General features: G+C 40.0%; 1 long non-coding RNA gene across 1 annotated transcript; it reads right to left on the bottom strand.

The window, feature by feature from the left end:
• Positions 1-6,626: 6,626 nt before the first annotated feature.
• On the bottom strand, positions 6,627-24,337 carry LOC125164149 (uncharacterized). Its single transcript, XR_007151654.1, has 3 exons — positions 23,941-24,337; positions 20,946-21,041; positions 6,627-6,856 (listed from the first exon to the last, which is right to left on the bottom strand). It is a non-coding gene; the product is annotated as an uncharacterized LOC125164149 (long non-coding RNA).
• Positions 24,338-26,366: the final 2,029 nt, after the last annotated feature.

Raw genomic sequence — 26,366 nt, forward strand, 5'->3', positions numbered from 1 at the left:
TAGTGAGCACTGAGTAATATATGAAATTGTTGATTCGCTATATCATACAACCGAAATGAATATAACACTATATGTTAACGCTATTGAAATTAAAATAAAAACTTAATTAAAAATGTATATCCAGGGGCTCCTGGGTGGCTCAGTCGGTTGAGCGTCTGATTTCAGCTCAGGTCATGATCTCAGGGACTGTGAGTTCGAGCCCCGCATTACACTCTGTGCTGACAGCTCAGAGCCTGGAGTCTGCTTGGGATTCTGTGTCTCCCTCTCTCTCTGCCCCCACCCCCCCCCCCATGCTCTGTCTCTTTCTCTCTCTCTCTCTCTCTCTCTGTCAAAAATAAATAAACATTAAAAAAAATTTTTTTAAGGGGCGCCTGGGTGGCACAGTCAGTTAAGCGTCCGACTTCAGCCAGGTCACGATCTCGCGGTCCGTGAGTTCGAGCCCCGCGTCAGGCTCTGGGCTGATGGCTCAGAGCCTGGAGCCTGTTTCCGATTCTGTGTCTCCCTCTCTCTCTGCCCTTCCCCCGTACATGCTCTGTCTCTCTCTGTCCCCAAAATAAATAAACGTTGAAAAAAAAAATTTTTTTTTTAATTTTTTTTAAATATATATCCAGAATCTGTAGAAGAGGCAAGGCTTTTGAAACTATTTAGCACCCCACACCATAAATAGCCACAGAAGTATCAATAGCCATTAACAAGACCCCAGTAATATCCTAACTGATCTTGTGTTGATAGGATGCTTCTGACGCGGCTCCCACTGATTCCCCCTCCTGGTAGCCATGTCCTCCTGTAACCCCTCCTGTTAAATGTGGGCTGGACCTAATGACTTACTCTTAACGAATCAAACATAGTAAAAGTGATGGGATATTACTTCTGTGACTAAGATACAAGACTCTGCCTTCCATCGTGCTGAGATTTCTCTCTTTGTTCTTCATGCTAGCTAGCTCTGATGGCTAGGACTACCTGGGATGGCACTGTGGACACCTCCGGTCATCAGCCAGCAAGAAACCAAGGCCCTCAGTCCAACAGCCCATAGTAACTGAACTCCACTCACAACTCTGAGTGAGTTTGAAGGTAGATCCTGCCCCACTTGACCTTGAGATTACTGTAACCCCAGCCAACACCTTGACAGTAACATTGTGAGACCCTAAAGCAGAAACCTAATCCATGGCTCAATTCTTAAGCCATAGAAACTATGTGAAACCGAATGTATGTGTTTAGCTCACTAAGTTTTGAGGCAATTTGTTACAGGGCAACAGCTAACACCTCTCTCCAAAGTCAATTCTGAAATAGCAGATGACTTTTTTTAAAAGTCAAGGCACTCCTCCACTTAAAATCTTTCAACAGTTTGCAATCTCACTTGGAGTATAAGCAAAAACCCTACAATAGCTTCACATGGCCTCCTGACTTTTGTTGGACATGCAAGCATGCTCCTTTTTCAGAGTAGTTACACTTGCTCATCTGCTTGGAAGACTTTTCTCTAGTAGCCACATGGTTTGTTCCTTTCCTTTTTTTCACCTCTGCTCAAATGTCTCCTTATCAGTGAGACCTTCCCTGATTACCCTATAAATTATCAATGACTTCCCTCCCTGATACTTCCTATCTTCCTTCCTTACTTTATCTTTCCTAGCATATGACCTACACCTTTTCTTGGATACTTGTGTATTGTCCTTCTCCCCTTGCTAAAAGAAAAGCTCTAGGAAGAAAAGGACTGATTTATTCATTGCTGTATCTCCAGCACTGGAACAGAACTTACTACATAGTAAGCTCTCAGTTTGTTGAACAAATGAGTGAACTTCTGGTTCTTTAGCAGTGGAGTTGGTACATTTCAAAGTTGTAAATGTTTGGGCACCTGGGTGGCTCATTTGATTAAACATCTGACTCTTAACTTCATCTCAGGTCATGATTGCATGGCTCGTGAGTTCCTGCCCCACAGTGGGCTCTGTGCTGACAAAGCAGAGGCTGCTTGAGATTCAATCTCCTTCTCTCTCTGCCCCTCCCCCGCTTGCTCTCTATTTCTCTCTCAAAATAAATAAAAATAAACTTTAAAAAAAAGAAAGATGTAAATGTTTAATGGGAGAAAAACAAGGATGGGACAGAGCCCTACTCAGGAACTATATAGCAAACAATACACAAAACGCCATAAGAATATGAATTGCTATTAACAATCTACCATTGGTTAGGATAGGAAGCAAAATTATAATTTAATGCTATTATAAGCTAGTAATTTTTCACATAAAGAAAAAAATCTGTTCCATAATCACAGACTGTACCCCTAACCTTGGCTAATCATCTTGCAAATGCATGCGATTAGTCACAATGGATAATGTGAAAGGGAGTGCCAGTAGCTCAGGCAGCACAATCCATCACCAACACAGGGGAAATAACTCAAATTTCGTGTCCTACTAATGGCGGGTCAGTAGCATCAATTTTGTATTTGAAGGGCAATCCAAACCAAATTCCCTAAAATGCACCAAAATTTTGATAACTCCTCTCTGCTAAAATGAACATCATCTAGCAAAACAACAGATTTAACATTGAAAGAAAGTGCAGCAATTGGGAAAGCAAGCGAATTAAAAGCATAAGAACAAATCATGCAAGGCAATCTTGTTGGTTGTTTTGATAGAACGTCTAAATATATGGCTATTTAAGGGAACAGTATTTTATCAAAATGTCAGAAAACCTTACTCATTTTTTATGGAATCTAACAATTTGGCTCAAATCTCCCTTCAGTACAAAAACTGTATACTGAAAATGGGTCAAAGGTACAATATATGGCCCTGTGTGAAATTACCATCACATCAATCCTACGATATAATGTTTTAAGACCGGAAGATGAATATAAAAGAGTAAGAAGAACCTCTGAAAACAGTCAGGAAAGTAAAAAGCTAAGTACATTAGGTTATCAAAAGACATTAGAGATGACAGAAAGGGATTTTTCAACTATTTGGAGCTAGAGGGAAAAAAAAATGATGGGATAGGCTTACCATTTAAAGAATATAATGCTAACAGGTGATAGAACACTAAAATATTTCTATTCGGTCTCCTTCAAGTTGAAAAGGTCCAATTTAAAAAAAAGGAATTATAGCCCAAGATAGTTGAGAAGATCGTAAAAAAGGGCACATAACCACTTTAAGTGAATTTAAGTCTGTAAGACCAAGTCAATTGCATCTTCAGAAGCTGAAAGAATTTGTAGATGGGATCTCAGCACCACTATTTGGTATGAAGAAAGGAGTAGAAGCCAGGAAATTGAAGGTGGCTCCATGTTCCTCTTTTTAATAGGAATATTGGAGTGTTTTGTTTTGTTTTAAGTAGCAGACATAGATTGTAGGCAAAATCTAAGAGTGGATTTATTAAGCATATGCATTTCAAACATCTAGGAAGTAATCTAGGGATAGTTGTGCACCAATAAAGGCTTACAAACACAAGGTCTAAACTAAACTCGTTTGCATTCTTGTTTTGATTGGGTTTGTTGCTTGTTTTCTTTTTAGGTCCAGATTTGCTAAAAGCTCCTAAGCTTTGGAGGTAGGGAACTGAATATGGATTTCAATCCTGGCCTTACCACTTTCTTCCTGGGAGATTGTGGGGAATTCTCTCCCTTTTTCTGCCTGTCTTGTGTACTCATAACACTGCCTCAAGGAGCTGTTGTAAGGGTCTTGTAGGCTGATCCGAGTGAAGCGCCTCGCATAACTTTTGACACACACTTGACTTGGTATTAAGTGTAAGTGGAAATTCTCCATTTCTCTTCTTCCATATTCCTTTTTTCTCAGTGCGGTCCCTTTGCTCTTTTGGAGCTAGCCTATTTAAAGAATGTGTGCTTTCGGGTTGCCTTCTGTGCTGAGCAGAAAGCTTACCCAGGCAGTTTTAGCTTATGCAAAGGGGAGGCATAAGATTGCCCAACACTGCCTATATAATGACCTGTAAGAGGTTATCAGAAAGCCCCAGTGGCCACAGATTGAACCCCCTTCTTCAGTTTTATCAACAATAAAGCTGATCCTCTGATCTCGGGGCGCCTGGGTGGCTCTGTCAGTTAAGCATTCCAACTTTGGCTCAGGTCATGATCTCATGTTTATGAGGTGCAGCCCGGTGTCAGGCTCTCTGTTGTCAGCACAGAGTCCGCTTAGGATCCTCTCTCTCCCTTCTCCAACTTGTTCTCTCTCTGTCTCTCTCTCAAAAAATAAATAAACGTTAAAAAAAAAAGTTGCTACTTTGATCTTCATCCCAACTTTTGTCTCACTATCAGTAGGGGGAAAAACTGGGGGCTTGGGTGAAGAAAACAGTGTTGTCAGCCAGCTGGAACCTCAACAAAGATGATTAACAACAATGATGAGAAAATTAGTAAATTGGGATAATTCTTACATATTTTACACTTGGATCACAGTTCCTTAAATGACAAAATCTTTGCATTCTTTTGAAGAAGATGGTTAAATGTATGGTGGTTAAATAAGTAATAAATTATATACCAAAAGAGCCTCGATTTAATAATACTTAATGTTTCCTTAGCACTTAAGGAACCCTCGATACTTAGCTAAATGCTTCATGTGTATCATCTTATTCTTCTCTAACAGCCACTGGATGCAGATACTGAAATTCTCCATTTTACAATTGAGGAAACTAGAGCTCAAAGGTTAAGTGATTTGCCCAAGGTCACACAGTTAAGTGGAAAATCAGGATACAGCCTCAGATCTGTGTAATTCCAAAGCTCGTATGCTGACCCAGGGTTTGGCAGACTACATAGCACAGGCCAAATTCGGCCTCTTGCCTATTTTTACAAGTAAAGCTTTATTGGAACTGCCACGCATGTTTGCTTACATATTGTCCATGGCTGCCTCTGCACTGCAATGGCAGAGTCTAGCAGTTGTGACAGAAAGCACATGGCCTGCAAAGCAGAGAACAGTTATTATCAGTGTCTTTATGGAAAAGTTTGCAAACCTCTGCTCTAGTAGAAACCATTCTGTGATGTTCTTTCAATTGAGTATCTTGCCAGTTTCCATCTCGTGCATAATTTCCATCTCATGACTCAAATCTGGCCCCTCACTTAACACTGGGTGATGAGATAAAAGCTGGGGGGCTTTCGGGTGTACTCTTTTATTCAGAAACTAAAATGTAATAAATGACCCAATGGCCCCCATAGTGTTCTTTTTTTTACTATTTTTTCCTCCCTGGAGTTTCAGCATTGTTCTCAAATCACTGTAAATCCCTTAAGTGGTATCTCTTGACAGTCCCGGATTTGACCTTTTGGAAGAATTAAGACAATTCCTAACCAATACAACTATTCCTAACCACATTCAGGGTTTTTGAATATTAGGAAAAATTCAAATAGACACAAAATATATAGAGTGAACAGTTAAGTCAAATTCCATACGTCCGTCACCTAGGTTCAAAATTATTATCTTTGAGGCTAATTTTATCTCATCTATACACTTTATTTCCCCCAGTCCCCACCCCCAAGCCATTTAAAACACATTGCAGACATCATATCATTTCAGCCATAAATACTAAAAGTGGTTTTCAACACAGACCAATAGGTTATCAGTAATAAAAACTATATACTCCTTAATATCTGCAGACCTATAAGTCTGCTCAAATTCTGGTTTTATACTAGGTCTCTGCTTCTGGCATGACAATGTATGCTACATTTTCCGTCAAAAAAGTCAGTTTAAGAGAACATACTGTTCAAAAGTCCATTAGGAAAAGAGTTCAGAAACTGTTATAACAGTTTGTATCATGTGGTAGGAAGCGATTTCAATTACTCTACCAGTGAAGCTCCAGGGGTCAAGAATGAGAGTCTAAGTAATAAAGGAACATGGGGGAAGAAAGAAAGCTACCCAGGCCGTGATGTACCAACAAAAATAATAAATATAACATCTGCCATATATTCTTGAAAGATCCCATACCTGTTTGTTACTGAGACCATTATACATTTCCCAAGACTACAGTAATGATACAGCTGTTACTGTTGGAAGCTGTCTTTTAAGTGTGCAGGGAGAAGTTATAGTCTATCTTTTAAAGAAGCCAGCACAAACTAACCATTTGTAGATGTTCTTGAAAGCTAGAAGTGTAATTTTGCTCTATGCAAAACAACTAAAAAAGATCTGTTGTTTGCTGGCTCCTCAAATATCCCCAAACACAACCTGTGGATAAGACAAAGTTAAGTATATTGCTTACATATTAACGAAGAACACAACCTCTGCAAAGCTTTGGTAATGTCTCTGTGGGGGAACAAATTCAGCATTAATTGAGAATCAGAGATTTAGTTCTCTGGGGAGCTTGATGAGAACTGGGTAAAGATTAAGAGACAATAGTCCAGGGTTGTCAAAAAGAGCAGACAAGGATTTTTCAGGCAAGACATTCCAAGAATGTTAGGATGCAGACTGTGTGTTGATGTCTTCCACTGAAGAATTGATGGGTCTTTTGAAAGTCACACCTGTGAAGACAATGGAATAGTAAAGTCATGTAAAGTAGGGGGTTAGGTTATCTGTGGGTAGTGAGGGCAAAACAGGCATTTTAATTCCTTAGTGTCCAAACTGTGGGTAAGGGTCGGTAGTTTCAGTTCTCAACCTATATCTTCAAAAGTTGTCTTCAAATAGGCTATGGTTAGGTAAATAAGCCATATATGAGATAATCTCTCCATATACATACATGTTTTTAATAGAACGTAATCCATAGAGTGTTAAATTAGTCTACTAGATTTGTGGTGAAGATGCCAGTAGAGACTGAAAATGATTCGTTATGTATTTTTCTTCTTCATTTTGGAGTTCAGCCAATCTTTCATGTGGCTCCTGAGGTGTGGCCCTACTTAACTTTCAATATCCTTAGAGTCTTCTTAGCAACTGTAGAGAACTTCCGGTCACTGCACCTGCAATCATTCAAAGTTCAGATGGTTAACCCAGACACATCATCAACTGTACTAAAAGTTGGGTCTTTTATCTAATTCTCTCTCCCTAATGCTTACCCCTAATTACTTAGGACTCAGAAATGTTTTGTTTTGTTTTTTTTTTTTTCATTCCTGTGTTATGCAGTATTTCTGAGATGTCATGGCCATTAACACAATGAAGCCTACCCAAGAGTTGCAATGTAAGGCTTAGAATTTAGTGCTTCTACTTCTCAGTTTTAATCCAATATTTCTGCACCATATTTCTGATATTGTTGAGAGATAGAAGCAGAAAATATTCACCTTTAGCCCAGAAGGCTGACCTATACCCTGCATAGTTCTGATAAGGATCAAATACTGCTGGTTGCTACATCCTTAAAGAATTTCATGACTGCCTGTATATCTCACCAATAGTTAATATCGAACTGAATGATAAGCACCAAAGAAATCTTGAGAAAGTAGTTTTACAAGTAGAAATTTGAAGAAGCCATTTATGATCTAATACTCCCGGCACATTCCCTCCCCCTTGATCATAACCACCAGCTTCATACAGCAAAAGTGCAGGTCCTGTCTCTGTGCTACTTAAATGAACTTACTAAGTTGTACTGTCAGTGTCTCAAGAATTCTTTCTTGGCTGTCATGCTTGATGACCCTGCAACAGTATCAACAGATGATGAATCATAGAAACCCTTGGGAGGTCCGAAATCATCTTGCAGTTATATGAGTGGGAAAAATCCGAAAAGTTAAATTTCCAGCGTCATTTCCTTAAGCGATCATATCAATATGGCTAGTGTTCACCCATACTCAGGATGAGATTGTGTAGTATATATTCCCATCTACCCTTGAAAGAACAGAAAATCCAAGCTTTCTTTAGGTTGTTAGTGTTTTACTTAGAGTCTAATTCACCTGGAGGATTTGGTCTCTTAAATCGTAGGAGAACTAACTCCTGAGGTGAGACTCTTACTGATTTCTGAACCAATTTACCCTCAAGGCTCCAGTGGAGTAAGATCCTGGTTAATGTGAACATCTTCCACAGCAGCCCCTTCGGCTGCCTCACCCCACTGACTAATCTAGCTTTTCGCCCTAACAATCTTCCTCCACTAATAGACCATAGACTCTCAATTATCTGACCATCTGTTCTGTATTTATCTTGCACAACCTTTCACTCTCCCTAGTAGTCAGAGCCTGCTTCCAAACCGCCAACATTTCCCTGTTGATTGGCTCTTGACTTTCATATTAGTGCATGCTCTATATAAGGGGCCACCAACTCTGTTCTTTTCTTGTGTAAGCAAACTACTTGCAATAAAATCCAAACTCAGCTCATCACAAATTGGCAACTCAGAAAGAATATCTGATGGGGAGAGAAGCAGGTCTCAAAGACTTTTAGACTTGTTCTTGGAGATTTCTCATTAATTTCCTCTGCTACTTAAAGAAGGTCTTGCTCCCAGGGTGCCTGGCTATCTCAGTCGGTAGAGTATGCAACACTTGACCTTGAGGTGAGTTTGAACCCCACATTGAGTGCAGACATTACTTCAAAAAAAAAAAAAGGTGCTGCTTGCTCTTTGACATTTTCTTCCAAGATGGGACACAGGATTCTTTCCTTAATTCTCCATAGTGCAGCTACACCCAGACTGAAAATTAAAAAATAATTTAATGAGTACTAAGAGTGAGAAGGTACTAACAGTGATAGAAATAACAGAAGTAACTTGCTAAAAAATAATCAATATTACACTATGCTATTTATCTATCTCCTACTGGGTGTTTATTGCAGAAATTTCTCTTTGCCTGGTTCCTAGTCTCTGCCCAGCCCCAGGTCTGCCTCAATGGAGCAAAGGCCATTTTCTTCTCACTACCTGGAAATAAACTATGCATGACTGGATGCTTTGGGGACCAGATGTAATTCCCAAAGGAGGATGAAAATTTTCTTTCCCATCTGCATAAGCCATGTTAAAGACACAAACTGAGGGTGTTTGACTGGCTTAGTCAGTAGAATATGCGGCTCTTGATCTTGGGGTCATGGGTTTGAGCCCCATGTTGGGAGTAGACATTGCTTAAATAAATTAACTTTAAAAAATAAGACAAAAACTGAACAACTAAGGAGAATGATTTTATTCATACTATTGCAATAAGGACAGCATCTAGATCTGAAGATGAGTTTCTCAGTAGGGTGGATTCACCCTAGACATTTTAAAGAGAGCAGTAGCTAAGTGACAGATGGGGTGATTTGCTGTTGGAATTGTTTTGCAATCAGACAAAGTCTCAGTCATCTCAACAGGAAATGTTTATGTCTATGTCTAGCTAGCTTCAGAGGACATACTTTTTTTTAAATTTTTATTTATTTAAGTAATCTCTATACCTAACAGAGGGTTCAAACTCATGACCCTTGAGATCGAGTCACATGTTCTTCCAACTGAGCCAGCCAAGCACCCCAGAAGACACATACTTTTAATGTTAGCTAATCACTCATGAGACGAAGAATTAGAAATTGACTAGGGCCAAAAGGGGAAAGGTCTCTGTCTGGCCTTGTTAGTAGGTTCAGGCAATAGAGAAAAGCGATGTGTTTGACCTTGTCACATCACCTTTCCTCTTATTGAAGATAACCATAAGGTTGTCCTTAAATAACTGCAAGGGAAACAAAGCGATGGGGAATGTACAGATCTACACCTTTGTCATTCCAGATTTGATCTTGGTACTTAAAGCTCAAATTCAGCCTCTGAGTGAGAAGTTAGTTGGAAGTGGAGTTGTTTTGGAGTCTGATGGATCATACACATTTTTGAATCATATTTTGAGACAATAACTACATAGTAGCATTTAAGACTGTGGACAGGATGCACAGGATGCATCATTTAACTGTAAGGCATAAGATTACAAGAAGGGTGAGTAATTCTTGCAATATACCCCAAATCCAGGATCCTAGATTTCCATTTCCCATCCAGAACAACATGTCTGATAGGCCATTTGGATCAACTTTTAGAGAGCCAAATAGCCTTTTCCTTGAGTTTAGTGGTTGACTATTCTACTTGGTGTGTGATGTTAATCCAAGTGCAACAAGATGTTTTGGCTATGGAGCAGACGCCTCCCTGACCATCTGGGAAGAGGTTGAGAGCTATATGATTGTCTATAACAACATGAGCCAGTGAGTTTAAGCTTATTTGTTGTGTTTCTATGGCAGAAATTGTATCATTTATTACTTCTGCATGCGTTTGGAGACCTTTCTATTTTTTCCAATTTATAATTTCCATAGTGGATATAATAGCCTCCACAGCACACATAAAGGGAGAATTAATGACCCCTCTATGAACTCTCCTGAATAACTTATATTTGCCTCATTTTGAAGTGACCATTTAAATCTCCAGATGGACACATGGCCAACAGGTAGACTAGTGATTTTAAATAATTGGAAGTCCCAGATAAGGTTTCTGAATATGTAGGGGAAAAAATGTTGTGGGGAAGGCAGGTGTAGACTTGCTACCACATAAAATGTAATATACTTGGCAGGGGGACACAGGCACTTTGGGGGGTGTAGTAATTAATAATAATAGTTGTAGTTCACCATTGGGTAGATCTGACAGGAGGCCATAGTCATTACTTAGAATTCAACAAAGTTTGCAAGGTTAGTTGAAAAGTAGTGAAGGAGAAGATGGTTATCAGAAATGAAAGTGCTGATGTGTTTTTTTTTTTTTCATATACCTGTTATGGGGAAAGTAGAATCATGAGTTTTGGAGATTTTTAAAAAATTTTTGTTAACATTTATTCATTTTTGAGACACAGAGTATGAGTGAGGGAGGGTCAGAGAGAGAGGGAGACACAGAATCCAAAGCAGGCTCCAGGCCCTCAACTGTCATCACAGAGCACAACGTGGGGCTTGAACTCATGGACTGTGAGATCATGACCTCAGCTATAGTCAGATGCTTAACTGACGGAGCCACCTAGGTGCCTAGAGTTTTGGAGATTTTAAGAGACATCTTTATTATGTTGGGAATTGCTGAGAAGTTGGGGTTGATGAAGTGGAAGTGGTTGAATTACCCATATAGACCATTAAGGAGAAAGTCTCCCTGGGATGTGTTTAAGGCAATGGAGTGTCCACCCCAGTGGTCAGGTGAGGGATGGGTTGAGACTGTAGGGACAGTTGAAAAAAAAAAAACAGAACAAATTGAATGAGAGAGCTTTGTTCTCTTTTTGTTTATATGGTGAGACAGGACAGGACAGAACAAAGAGGGGCAAAATCATTTCAAGGTATTGTGTAATAAGGGGAGCATTGGTTCCAAGATTGATGGATATAGAAGAAACAGTTTGATGAAGAGTAGACAAAGAAGGCAGGGATTAAGCAGGGAACCCCTGGAGGATCTTGTTTTGGAATCTGGGGTTGAAGCTGACCACTTTTTGATGCTCTGTGCCTGTTTGGTGGGGCTTGGGAAAGCAGGGTACTTCATGCTATTCTCTGCTTCTCGGAGCTCTTGAAAGAGCCTTGGTTTAAGGTCTTCTGTTGGATCAGATTTCTGTTTAGGTGAGGCTGCCGTCTTCCTTAATTGTGCAACATGAGCTCAAGGTTGTATTCCTTGTAGATTTGCAGCAATACTGGTGGTTAGGAGGACAGAGTTAGGTCCCTTCTACTTGGATTCAGGATCAGTTTTTCAGACCTGTCTTTCCCAGAGAACTAGGTATCTGACCTGAAAATCATGTAAGGGCTGAGGTGGGAACTCTGGGCGAAAACAGAATTGACCTGCTAGTCATAAGTATGAGTGTATTTAATAAGACGTGGGCAGTATTTAAGGTTATTGGATTGAATCATATTAGATCTCCCAAGGTCCAAGAGGGATAGTAGATCTTCCCTGCCCTGACTGTAACTATTTCATAAGGGCTGAAGTGGGAGGAGCAAATAATGATCAGAGATAAAGGCATGACTTTGAACCCAGGCAAACGCGAGTTCCTCGGGGAATTTGGTTGTTTTGGCCCATTCCTTTTTCCAGAGAATGGTAAGAAGGATGCAGTTTTGTGAGAGTAGAAGTATTTGTTGAACATTAGTGAGTTGAGTGCCTCTATTACTAGAGGGGAACCAAGGGACTGCCCAAGTGGTTATTCTTAGCTACAATGGTGGCAGTGCCTATTTTCAAGGAAAAGCTTCCAACCATCCTGAAAACATGCAGACTATGGTTTAGAACATATTCCTATCCATGAAACATTAATAATTGAATAAGATCCATTTACCAGTGGAGAAATGAGACAGAAGGAGCTGGCTCTCATCCTTGTCCCACATTTACATTTTTACCAGGATTGTGTTCCTGGTAGATTGGGCCAGTGGAAGTTACCTACTCAATATGAAGGCAGGTGCACTCCCACTAATATTTGTGCAGGAGAACTTTATTTCCTTTGCCATAGTGTCTAATCTCACAGAGGTTATGGACTAAATTGCAGGCAAGAGAAGAGGACAGACCAAAGCAGGTGTCTCCAAAGCTAAAAATAAATAAAGATAGAAATCCCCCCTGTTTATAATTAGCCTTTTCAACTTCAGGTGCTACCAGTTCCTATGCCTTAAATTCCTTAAGAGTTTCTGTGTCTAAAGGAGATTGAACAAGAGGGGCAGGGAGGGTAGTTGAGAAAGAGGGGTCTTGGAAAGCAGTTGTGTTAGTGTATTTGTCAACCAAGGAGTTTACTTTCAGGAGTCTGGCTACTAGTCCGAGGTTTGATTTTAAGAATTTTTCTTGGAATTCCTGGGAATTACAGATTTTTATCATGTCCTTGTCTTCAATGTCTGAGGGCCTCTAAATGTTTATGTCTTTTGGCTGATCCTGTTACAGAATGATCTTTCTAGGGGATCCCATTTGGTTTATGTCTCAAATTAGGTAAAGAGTGGGAATATGAAATAAAGGCTTGATCCCAAGTCATCAGCATGAGTTAGTTTGACATAAAGGATATATTTTGTAGAAATGTAATATTGTCTTTCTGAAAGGGGGCCATCAGATCATCTTGGGTATAAAACACTTAGAAGAAATTTTCATGACCTTATTACTTAAACTTATGTCAGGTAGCATGGGACAAATACAAACAATGAAAGACTGTAAAAGGGTTCTACCACATTCTGGCCTACTTGATGTTTTTGGCCCAAGGTCACTTCAGGCTAAGGGCTCCAGAAGCATTCAAAATGCATTTCAAGAATTCATATTGATTTTGCAGTCTGATACCAAAAGAACTTCTTGGGTTAGACTCTCTCTCTCAAAATGGCTCTAAGTGCTTATAATTACATTTCAAACATCTGCTGCAATAATCAGGTCTGTGCTAGTTTTTGCAACACATGGATTGACAGACACCATCCTTACTGACAATAGTTCTGATTCAACCTCAGCATGAGTGGTGAGAATTTGTAGTTGGGAACCTTATCTGAGCTGTCACCATTATGTCTTATCAACTCGAAGCAAATGGCCATCCCCAGATGGATGGTGCAGTCTACTAAGATTGCCTTAAATAAGAATGTTGGAAGAACTGGACTCCAATGTTTCCCAGATTTTTTTTTTTTTGGCCCCAGGGTTAACATTTTCATTTTCAACAACTGGAATTGAATTTTCTGAATTAATTATTGGGGAGAGGAAAGGAGGTGGTGATAATTCAAGACATGCTATGATGGTCTCACCTAGAGCGCAAGTCAGTCTACCATCTATTTTTATGAAGTCCACAAGCTAAGGTGATTTTTGCAGTTTTAAATGGATAGAAAAAAATCCAAAGAAGAATAGCATTTCATGGCACATGAAGATTATATGAAATCCCAATTTTAGTGTCCATAAATCAAGTTTACTTGGAACACAGTGGCACTCATGAATTTATGTTTTATCTATTGCTACTTTCACCATGGTAGTTGTAACAGACACTCTAGCTAGCAAAGGCTGAAATATTTACCACTTGATTCTTTACAGAAAAAATTGGCTGGCCCCTGCTCTAGCATGCTGAAGACAAAGAAAAACTCCCTCTGGAAATCAGTTCCATATTTTTACCTATTTTTGCCAACGGGCAAAATTTTGCTCAAGACTATAAAGGACTAGACTAGTTATTTATCTTTAAAAGACATATATGGGCAAAAGGCCCCAATTCAATGATTGATTGATAAGATCTTCTTCCATGATGACTTGGTAACAACAGAATCCTTAGAAGTGCCTCCTCGGGTGCCATTAGCATGGAATATTTAGCTCCGTCTTCTAAAAAGTGAGTAGTGACACAAAAGAAAAAAACTAATTTTCCTGGATTCCTGCAATAGCTCTAGAGAAGTCAGTTGGAATTGCCATACTTTCTAGTAAAACTCAGAGACAATGTCATAAAAAGCTGTGCCATAAAGGAGAAAAGGGTTCTGTTAACTCACTAGTAGGGCAGCGGGGTGGAGGCTAGAATGTGGCTGGTGTGGTATGCAGGACAGGTGATTTTGTGCTTTTAGTGTTACTGCTTGTAGTAACTTTGGTGTTTAAATTGGTGTTCGGCATCTTTGGTGTTCTAGAAGGCAATTTAAGAAGGGTTAATTTAAAATAGATATTGTTCTTTTTTTTTTTTTTTTCAACGTTTATTTATTTTTGGGACAGAGAGAGACAGAGCATGAACAGGGGAGGGGCAGAGAGAGAGGGAGACACAGAATGGGAAACAGGCTCCAGGCTCTGAGCCATCAGCCCAGAGCCCGACGCAGGGCTCGAACTCCCGGACCGCGAGATCGTGACCTGAGCTGAAGTCGGACGCTTAACCGACTGCGCCACCCAGGCGCCCCGATATTGTTCTTGATAAATAACGAATCTTCCTGTCTCTAGGTGATCTTATTAACTTTGTAAAACAAGGAGAAAGTAAATGATCATAGGGACTAATCAGCAATCCCGATTATTACATTATTCGTTTTTGAAAGGCTTTATTCTACTTGTCTTTGTTTCTCTGCTGCCTTCTCTCCTCCCATACATTTAAAAGTTGACTTCTTGGGGCGCCTGAGTGGCTCAGTGGGTTAAGCCTCCAACTTCAGCTTAGGTCATTTTCTCTTCGTTCATGAGTTTGAGACACTATAGGCAGTGTGGAGCCTGCTTTGGGTCCTCTGTCCCCTCTCTCTGCCCCTCCCCCATTTTGTGAGCTTGCGCGCACGCTCTCTCTCTCTCTCAAAAATAAATAACATTAAAAAAAAATTTTTTTTAAATTTTTTTTTCAACGTTTATTTATTTTTTGGGGGACAGAGAGAGACAGAGCGTGAACGGGGGAGGGGCAGAGAGAGAGGGAGACACAGAATCAGAAACAGGCTCCAGGCTCTGAGCTGTCAGCCCAGAGCCTGACGCGGGGCTCGAACTCACGGACCGCGAGATCGTGACCTGGCTGAAGTCGGACGCTTAACCGACTGCGCCACCCAGGCGCCCCTAAAAAAATTTTTTTTAAGTTGACTTCTTTGGGATAGATGCTCACCAATCCCTTTTCCTTTCTCACTTTAACTTTTCAACTTAGGAAAGTTCATCTTCACCTATGCTTCAAATAAAATGTTTATGCTCTAACTTAAAAAAAAATTAACCTCCAGTCCTTGCTGAAAACTCCAGACTGTAACAGTGTCTTCTCAACACTGCCACCTGAATGTCTGAAAGAGACTTCAATCTCAACATGTCCAGCAAACACTCCTGATCCTCCCATGCAAATCGGTCTTCCTCCAGGGCTTCCTGTCTTGATAAATGTCATCCCTGTGCAGCTTGGCAAACCAAAAAACTGGGACTCATCCTTGACATCCCCTTCTCCCTCCGTCCAAATAAGCAAAAATGAGGCTCGTAGTTTCTTAAGCATGGTGTCAGTCATAGATACCCACCTCTCTTTACCTCCATTCCCATCCTCCCTAGTTTAAAGCTACCAGAATAATCCCTCATCTCTGGCTACAGACACCTAATTTTGTCTTTAGACACCATAATCTTTTCGTATGCTGTTTCCATTCCCCTCCAATCCCTGTGCAGGAGCCAAAAGAAGCATATAAAACTGCAACTTTTATTGTGTCTTCACTCTTCTTTAAATCCTTCGATGGCTTCCAACTGTTATTAAGGTGAACGACATTCCTAATGACCAAAGCCACAAGCGCTGCAAGATGTGACCTCTGCCCGCCTCACACGTCTCTTGGGATGGCAATCTTCCCTCCGTTACACTCCCTGCAAAATTGGTCTTTTCTCATTTTCCCAAATGTTCTATTTTCTTTCAGGCTGCAGGAGCCTTCCACAGACAGCTCTCAGTTCAGCTACAACGTTACTCACGCTAGAACCGCCTGGAGACCACTAACTCCATCAGAGATATAAAGCCATTGAGCCTCAGAAGGGTTCAGGTCCTCAGTCTCCATCCCTAAGCTCCCAGGAATCTCCTTTGATCCTATGCAAATTTACCCACCTTGCCCTCAGAGAACTGATCTACATTTGAAGGGATATTAAAAAGAGCAGTTTTGTTCAAACCATTTAAAAAAAAAAATGGGGCGGGGAGGTGGGGCTTCCCTGACTGGGTACCTTCTTCCGTTACAGTTTTTACACATCCACCTTTAGGAGTCTTCCTTCAAGACAACCTTCCTGGAACAAGTAAGACATATTCTGTGATGCTTTGCTGTCTACTGCTGCCAGAAAATTGAAAAACATATTTACAGTTTTTTGCTCAGTCTGTTTCTAAAATCAGTCTTTTTTTTTTAGTCTGCCTTTTTAATAAAAGGTAAATGCATGTACAAAATTTTTAAAAATCGAATAATAAACAAATTTACAGGATGAAATGTAAGTTTCTTCACTGCTGATCCTTCTCCCAGAGGTAAGATTTCATTACTTACCGTTTCTTTATATTCTTCCAGAAATACTGTATGTATACACAGCATAAAACACACACACACACACACACACACACACACACACACACACATTTATTTATAGAAATGGCGGTCCACTATATCCCTCTTTTCACCTAACTAGGAGATCAGCACACAGCGGCTTTCTCATTTCCTTTCTTCAAGACTCCACTTGAAAGGAAGTGTCTTCTAGGTGATGGGATGGAGATGGTAGCTAATACCATGGTGATAAGCATTTTGCAATTTTTAAATGCATTAAATTATCATACTGGCACCTTAAACTTACACAATGTTATGTGTCAATTACATCTCAATAAAGCTGGGACAGGAAGCAAAATGGTTTTTTGTTGTATCAATTGATAGTGCCTCTAATCACTTAGGAGAACAGTTGACTTCTCCAAAAGTCATCGGATATTATCTAACTCTCTGATTTTTTCCAGTTCGAAGGGTAAAAATTAGTATCTTGATATTTTCTTTTTGTAGGTTGCTTTGATTGCATTTCTTATTATTAGTGAGGCTGGGGCACCAGGGTAGCTCAGCATTGGACTTCAGCTCAGATCCTGACCTCGTGGAGCATGAGTTCGAGTCCCGATTTGGGTTCTGTGCTGACAGCTCAGAGCCTGGAGTCTGCTTCAGTTTCTGTGTCTCCCTCTCTCTCTGCCCCTCTCCTGCTCAGGCTGTGTGTCTCTCTCTCTCTCTCTAAAAATAAACATTAAAAAAAATTATTAGTGAGGTTGAGCATTTGTTTTAATGTTTATTTTTGAGAGAGAGACAGTGTGCATGCGCTTGTGGGGAAGGGGCAGTGAGAGAGGGGGACAGAGGATCCAAAGTAGGCTTTTGACTTGACAGCAGAAACTCAAATTCCCAAACCTGAGTGGAAGTTGGATGCTTAACCGACTGAGCCACCCAGGCGCCTGAGGCTGAGTATTCTTTCATATCATACTTTCATATCATATCATACCGTATATTTATCCTTTTTTGAACTATTCAGATATTTCACCTGTTTTTCTTAAGTAGTTGAACGTTTTCTCACTAATTTGTAAGTTTTTTATATTTCATTATCCCTCTAACCCATGTATGTGTGTATGCGCACACATACACCTAGGTGATTATATACCTGCATATAAATGTCATTTTTAAATGTGTTTTATGATTATATATATTTTAAGTTTATCTTTTAATTTGAAAGAGAGGAAGTGTGAGCGTGAGAGGGGGAGGGGGTAGAGGGAGAATCCCAAGTAGCTCGTGCTGTCAGCTTGGAGCCCCGTGCGGGGCTGGACCTCATAAACCGTGAGATCATGACTGGAGCCGAAATCAAGAATCAGACGCCTAAGCAACTGAGCCACCCGGGGGCCCCATGATTATATTTTTATATTTAAATCTTTGATGTCTCTTTTATGAAAGAGAGGGACTTGGTGATAAGCAGTGAGTAATGATAGCTGGTAAGTTTTAAATAGCAATTATCCTTTTACCAAAGGAATTTAAGGAGTTTACAACAGTGATTAAGTGAGTATGTGTTTGTCCTCCCCATCTAACAACAAATTCCTTGGTGGTAGTGGCCAAGCCTATTTTATTCATTTAATTTGCCCTTAGCATTCAGAAAAGTGCTTTACACGCAGCAGACTCAGGAATTATATTCATTCATTTATTTGATAAAATGAATACATTCCTAAAATAGCACTTAATTTTAAGATTATGTTAGTAACTCATATACATTATAAAACATGGAAAATAACAACAGTATAAAGAGAAACATAAAGAAGATGTTCAAATTTGCTTGCAAGCCATCCAGAAATAACTGTGACTAACATTCAGCGAGTTGTCCTCCCTATCATTTTGTCTATGTCATATACTATTGGGGTAAAGATAGCATAGCAGACAGTTTTGTTTTTTCTGCCATCAAGTATGTATTTGGGGAACTCACCTTATCCCACACTTGTTCCGTATGTGTGTTTTCTTTTTCTTTTTTTAAAGTTTATTTTATTTTTTATTTGTTTTAAAGTTTATTTTGTGTATGTGTGAGAGAGAGCGCACGCGCAGGGGAGGGGCAGAGAGAAAGGGAGAGAGAGAATCCGAAGCAGGCTCCATGTTCAGTTTGGAGCCCCCCTCAGGGCTCGATCTCATGACTGTGAGATCGTGAACTGAACTGTTATCAAGAGTTGGTTGCTTAATCGAGTGGGTCACCCAGGCACCTCTCTTTTTTTCTTTTAATGAGTTGTTCTAAAACTCGGTTTCCTTCCTTCCTTCCTTCCTTCCTTCCTTCCTTCCTTCCTTATCAAAGTACAACTGACACACATTACATTAGTTTTAGGTGAGGTAAGTGTATTTTCAACCCAGACTAGGTTAGTTAGTCCCTCTCCTGGGAATGCTGGGAAAGGGGATTGTTTTGTTGCTATTTTTATTTTTTACTGGGATTTTACAGTAATGTGAGGTTGATACGAAGGTGGAGCTGTTGGTGGCTCTCCAACTGCAGGGTGAATAGTTCCTGCCCAAAGAACAAAGCCCACAGAGTGCAAAGAGATGGAGAGAGAGACCTGGGAACATTGCTTCAGAACCTAGATCCAGCTATGCCTGAAACAACTTCCTATTTATGTGAACCAATATGTTCCTTTTTGGTTTCACCTAGTTGGAGTTGTGTTTCTGTCACTTTCACCTGACATAATTGTAACTAAAATAGGGGTAGTTTCGATAGAATTTCATGGTGCTATGGGCAGGGACCTACAAACACCTGATTCCTGACTTCCTCCTTTCAGAGTTCTGGAGGGAGGAGGTTAGGGATATGAATACACAAAGAAAAGAAGAATAAAATCAGAAAATATTTTTAGCTCACTGGGTAATGAATAATTCCCGAGGGGATCAGGTAAAAGTGAGTCACAGTACTGGACAGTGCCCTAGACAGAATCTCTCTCTTCCCTTGAGACTCTCTATATTGCAATATTAGCTGTCAGAGAGGTTGTTTTTATTTTATATTCCCATCAGATGGGACTGAGTTTTATATAATGAAGATTAGAGAAGCTAATTAAGTGGATTTAGAATTTAATATACAGAGGTTTTACAGCCAAACAGGCTCCAAATAGATGAGCAACTTTTCCTGATAGGGACAGACAGGAGTCATACTGCTGGAATTTTATCATTTATAATCTAGCAATGATAGCATGATATGTTCATATAGTTTTAAGAAGTAAGTGCAAGTATGAGAAATTTCAATGCACAGTCAACTGAGCTGAGAGTGGAGTTCATAAATAAAAGTTTTCCTTAAGTTTCCATACGGCAACTCAGTTGCAGTTATTTGATTGTCATGAAAGACAAATTCATGAATGGAGAAATGTTATCCATTCTTTGGCTTATTTTTTCATTCATCAATTCATTCAACAAATATTTATGGAGTGCCTATGGAATACTAGGCATTGTTCAGGTGCTGGGCTTACAGTAATACAGAAGACAAAGGCTTTTCTTTCTTGGAACAGACATTCAGAAGCATCTCAGTTATATTGAACTGAACTTGGAATGTACATACATCTGGGCACCTGGGTGGCTCGTTGAGTGTCTGACTCTGTATTTCAGCTTGGGTCATGATCCTGAACTGTGTTGGACTCCATGCTGAGCATGGAGCCTGCCTGTGATTCTCTCTCTCTCTCTCTCTCTCTCTCTCTCTCTCCACCCCCCCCATCGCCACTCTCCCCACTCTCTCACATTCCTTTCTCTCTCTAAAACAGAGAGAGAGAGAGAGACAGAGAGAGAGAGAAGATACATATATCTGTATGATGAGGAGTGTTCACTTGCAGAGAGATGAGGACAATTGAGGTAATTACCTGGACAAATAGAACTGTAAAACTCAGTCCGTGTGGAGAACACAGGCTTGCTTTTTCCTGAATTTTCTGTATGATTCCCTCAATTCTCCATTTTGCCTTCCTAGTAGAATCACTGTCTAAGAATGTCCACTGCACTAATTTTGCTGGAATCTAGAGATCCAGAGATGAAAGAAGCTGTATATATGTAATTGTAATGTGGTGTTATTAACAATGAGATGCTTTTGCAGCTTCCAATGTTTATAATGATATGTTATGGTTACATAGAGAGTTTTTCCCAGTGATTTCTTCCAGACATTACTTCTATGCCTGTCCAATATTCCTAGAATATAGGAGGTAATTATTAGTCCCTCGATTCTGCAGGTAGAGAAACTGAGACATTAAGTGCGTGACTTATTTAAATCATAACTTGTGACCAGATTATAAGAAAGTCTCATTATAGGCTTATAAGGGAAACGAACCATACCTGCAGTCTTTCCAGTTCTTCTGTTCTGGGTTTTATTTGAACCAAAGGTATGACCTGAGATACCTCTGTACAGCCTGTAGGTTTCAGCTTCTCCATCTGGAATATGAGGCAATGGGCTAGATTCAGGTTCAGTAGGTTCAATAGGCACCTATCGTGCAACTCATGTGCCAGGTGCCTTCAGTGTTGTCATACTTAATTAAATTAAATTTATATTAAATCTTGCAATGGATGAAGAAATTCAGGCACCAAGATGTTAGTTAAGTTGCCTAAGTTAACCCAGCTAAGGATAGAGTCGGTATATTAATCCAGACTTCCTGACTTCACTTTTTCCTCCGTATTTTCACTTTTCTTCTGTATTTTAGCATGCTATAGAGTTACACAAACTATACATGCATTTTGACTCATTGACATATAAACTAAAACAGTCCTGTTACCCCAAATGCAGGTAACGTAAGGAGAGCAATAACTAATATATCTGAATTAAAAGTTAAAAATTTGACTAAGTTTATATAACCTAATTTTATGATTTAGCAATGTTTGAGGCTTTTGGGTGACATAGGAGGGTGTTTAGAAATGTGTTACAAAAAAAAAAAAGCACGTTACAGAAATCCAAATACCACAATGTTCAATGTGTTATCGATATACTGATTCAGAGGTTGATTCAAAGTAATGATTATTTTGTTGAGAAATGTATAACTTCAACTATATCTTCCCATTCTGTACAGCTCAACAAATGGATTTTGACATGTTAACTAACACTAAGGAAGAAGGAAGCTACTGGGTTCTTAAAAATATAGATGGAAATTTATGACTGACCTATCTCCTACTATGTCTATGATTAATAGTTAGTAATTGGTGGATAGGTTTTGACCATTATAGTTGGCACACAGGACTAAAACTTGTAATAACATATATAGGTGATATAACAAGGCAGGTTATTTACATCGTCTTTGGGAGGTAGGTCTCAGGCAATACTGCTTTTTGAAGAAGCTAGCCACATCTCTGGGGTGAGCTATATTTCTAAATTTCCCCAAAGTCTGTTGTTTCATCTGTCATGTAATGTGTTTTCTGTGTTATTTTAAAACATTTAATTCTGCCATAAAAACAGAGAGGAAAAAAAAAGGAGAGTAGATGACACTAGGTAGAGAAGCAAATCGCTTATGAGACATGATAGATTCAGGAAAGGAAAGGAGAGAACATGAGCAGAAAACAGATAAAAATTATGGGACAAATGAGAAAATGACTTCTAGGCAGAAAAGGATTGAAGAACTGAGGATGCACCAAATATTTATGGTTCAGTAAACAGGGGTGGCATATAAGTCACTCAATATTTATCGGGTTGAGAACCAGCTACCCACTGGCGATACCCAATCTGACCCTGCGTGTCCTCTGTCCAAGCAGCATAGATAAGACCCACAGCTGCTTAGCAGACAAGTCATAACTGTGCTCAGGCACAATTGTCCCCACATCCCTCTAATAGAACAAGGGAGATGCTGGCCCCAGATACGTTCCGTCTGTTGGATATCTTTGCTCAAACTTCAGCTCTGCTCCTTGTAACTATAACTATACCAGCAGTGGGAAGATTGATTTGTCTGAGTTAGAAAACAGACAGACGGATAGACGGACTCCAACAGTTCAAATGAACACCATGTGGCCCAGGGTCCAGGGGGTGTTCCATCTGTCACATTTTATTCTATGTGGGTTGACCAACCCCACCTCTTTCCCCTGCTTCTCACCAAGTGCTTTATTATATTTCTTTCTATTTTTTTTTTTTTTTGAGAGAGATAGAGACAGGGGGAGAGGGTAGAGGGAGAGAGAATCCCAAGCTGGCTCCACACTCAGCAGGGAGCTCAACGCAGGGCTTGATCCCACGACCCTGGGAAACCAAGAGTCAGACACTCAACCGACTGAGCCACTCAGGTGCCCCTCTCACCAAGTGCTTTAAATGAATGTAATCAACTGCGTGATTTGAGTGTCTTTAGCTGAATGGTGGGCCTTCCACAAAACTCTGTGTAACTGACCTCATCATGTGTTTGGAGACTACTAGGTAATTCCTCACATGGCACGGCTGGCCAATTTTTGCCTCATATTTCTTCTTTGTATTTACAACTGATGGTAATTACACTGGAGTGGGCAAAGAATATACTATTTCAGAAAGATATTTGGTCATCTAAAGAGAGCATTTAACTGTCACAGTGATACATTCCAATAATAGTCTGGCTGCAGCAGACAAACAAGAAAAGAATTCATGGTTCAGCAGGATAAAATCATAGTGCTTAAAAGCTGGTTCTAGTTCAAACTCATTTCAAAAGATGAGATTTAGTGACTTGTCGAAGGTCACTATTTCTAGTAACTAGTAAGCCAGAACAGGAGCCAATGCTGTCTAAAGAGGCTAGGGGGTGATTTGAGACACTATTGCTGTTCCTATCTGGGTCCTGGGTAATGACTGAGCATGCGTTCCAGCACAAGTTATGTAATGACTAAAAATATAAACTACAGCTGTGAGTTTAATGGATTAACATTATGTGTGTTTTTTTAATGTTTATTTTTGAGAGAGAGAGAGAGACAGAGTGTGAGTGGGGGAGGGGCAGAGAGCGAGGGAAACACAGAATCCGAAGCAGGCTGCAGGCTCCGAGCTGTCAGCACAGAGTCCGACTTGGGGCTCGAACCCACGAACCGTGAGATCATGACCTGAGCCAAAGTCAGACGCTTGACCGATGGAGCCTCCCAGGAGCTCCAATAGATTAACACTAAATAATGCAAAAATATACAGAGAATGTCTGTTTACTAACAGGGTTTATAGAGGTGTCACTGAGACATTTCAAGTCCCAAAACTTGCTCTTCTTTCCCAAATGCTGTCAACTTAATCATGACATTACACATTGCCCTTTGATTCTAGAAGACCGAACTTTAGTCAGCCTCAAGTTAGTTGATTTTAGCTGGACATTCTTGCCCAGTTATCAAAAATATTTAATTCACAAAAGCTTTTACTCACCAGCTAATGCATATGAAGAACCGTATTGGATGTTTGGGACATGAAAATGACCAAAATTTAAGCTATTGAATCAACAAACACTTTGGATTTCCTTCCAGACACTGTTCTAGGAACTAGAAAACCACAGTAACCATGCATTAAGCCAGAGAATATTCATTACCAATAAAAATAAGGCTTGATTGCCAGCCCAAGTATGATCTCAATGACCCAAATGGTGGTTTTCTCTTTCCGATTCCTCCTATTATTTTGGAATTTTCCTTCAGGCTTCTTGCCTAGTGGTCACAAAATACGTGCTTCAGCTCCAGGTCTCCTGTCCCCACAATATGATCTCTAAAGCAGGGAGAATGAGGGTGGTGGGAGAGATATTCTCTTATAAGTATCACACAGGGCCCCTGCCTTGGTGGCTCACTGGGTTAAGCATTGGACCTCAGCTCAGGTCATGATGTCACAATTCATGAGTTGAGGCCCTGCATGGGGTGAACTTGAGCCCTGCTTGGGGTGAACACAAGCCCCACTTGGGGTGAACCCTGCTTCTTTCTCTCCCTCTCTCTCCCTCCCTCTCTGTCCCTCATGGGATTCTCTCTCTCTCTGCCCCTTACTCATTTGCACCCTCTTTGTCTCAAAGCAAGAAAGAAAGCAAGAAAGCAAGAAAACAAGAAAGAAAGAAAGAAAGAAAGAAAGAAAGAAAGAAAGAAAGAAAGAAAAAGAAAGAAAGAAAAAGAAAAAGAAAAAGAAAAAGAAAAAGAAAAAGAAAAAGAAAGAAAAAGTCTGTCACACAGACAATTCCCGTCCTGAGCCTTCTCTGTAGACATCCCCTCAGATTGGTGTTGACGAGGAGAACTTTCTGTGATGTTGAAACTGTTCTATAGTCTGTGCTGTCCAAAATGGTATTCACCAGCCACATATAGGTAGTGGGCACTTGGGTTGTGGCTAGCATGTTGAAGGAACTGAATTTTTAGTTTAATTGTAATTAATTTAAATTTAAATACTCACATATATCTAATGTCTACCATATTGGACAGCATAACTTCTGATTCTTTTTGGCTAGAATGAGGTCACCAAAAGTTTGGGCAAGGGAGGCTGGGAAAATTAGCTTTTTCAGTCTCTAAGGGAGAAAAGATTTGGGAATGGATGCTTGGCAGAAGCAAGTGTCTGTGATAAAAAGGAGATAAGACAGTGTCATAGAGCTGGTGTCATGTGGGAGACTAAGGACAGAAAAATGTAAACAAATTTTAAAAGGTAGCTATCTTCAGGTTTGAACAAGCCATGTTATCTAGACTCCGTTTAGATGATTGGTCCAGATTTCAGAGTAACTTAATAGGGAGTGATTAGAGGTGGGCGTAATTTAAGAAGGCGGTTGGAAAAGCCTCTAGGAGCTAATAGTTTGGTAGAGGAGGAAGAAGACAAAGCATGTAAAATAAATTGTTAACAATAAACAGGGTGGCATCTGTGTATATACACACATATTTATTACATATTCACACATACATAGTTATACACTGTCCCTATTAGGAGGAGAAACAAAGTATTTTGGAGTGTTTCTCTGGTGTCTCCCACAAGCCTTACATAATATAGCAAGACAAGCTTGGTAGCATAGAAGCTTTGGAATGTGGTCCACCTACCATCCTTAAAGCAACAGTTGGTGCAACATAGCTTTACTACTGGACTGTGGGTACATGAATATGGTTAATGAGCAATTTCTCAGTTTCTATAGGATGTTCTAAAGTGGGAAATCACAAACACAGTGAAAACTTTGAAAGGATCTCTTAAGTCCTACAACTTCAAATCCTATGATGCTCATGATGCCTGAGGGGGGATCAGCAGTAGATAGACCTGTCTGGCAAGAGGCTGTCGGGCCTAGGGTAGCATAATTAAAGCACAGTAAGTGATGGTAAGTTTCAGACAGTATCATCCTCTATTTTTGTACATGTGGAAGGGACTTCTTGCCATTTCCTTACAAACCCATACTGGTACAGAAATGATAATAACAAGGGGTCCTGTGGTTCAAAGGATTACAGCATTGAGAGATATTTTTTCTAAAGTTCTTGCCAGCCTTAATACATTACTAGCTTGTGATCTATAATGATTTTTAATTTTCAGAGATAGTATGAGTGATTCCTGTACAAGAATGGCTGAAATTGTCCATATAGTAAAACATTTCATTTCCTCTGTATTTCTCCTTGGATGAGTGATACTACTTGAGTTGTTTGTTTTTTTTTTTTTTAAGTTTGTTTATTTACTGAGAGAGAGAGAGAGAGAAAGAGAGCGAGCTGGTAAGGGGTAGAGAGAGGGAGAAAGAGAATCCCAAGCAGGCTCCACGCTGCCAACTCAGAGCCCAACTCGGGGCTCGAGCTCATGAACCGTGAGATTATGACCTGAGCTGAAATCTAGAGTCAGATACTTAACTGACTGAGACACCCAGGTGC

The sequence above is a fragment of the Prionailurus viverrinus genome, chromosome B1, assembly GCF_022837055.1.
Source record: "Prionailurus viverrinus isolate Anna chromosome B1, UM_Priviv_1.0, whole genome shotgun sequence".
NCBI lineage: Eukaryota > Metazoa > Chordata > Mammalia > Carnivora > Felidae > Prionailurus > Prionailurus viverrinus.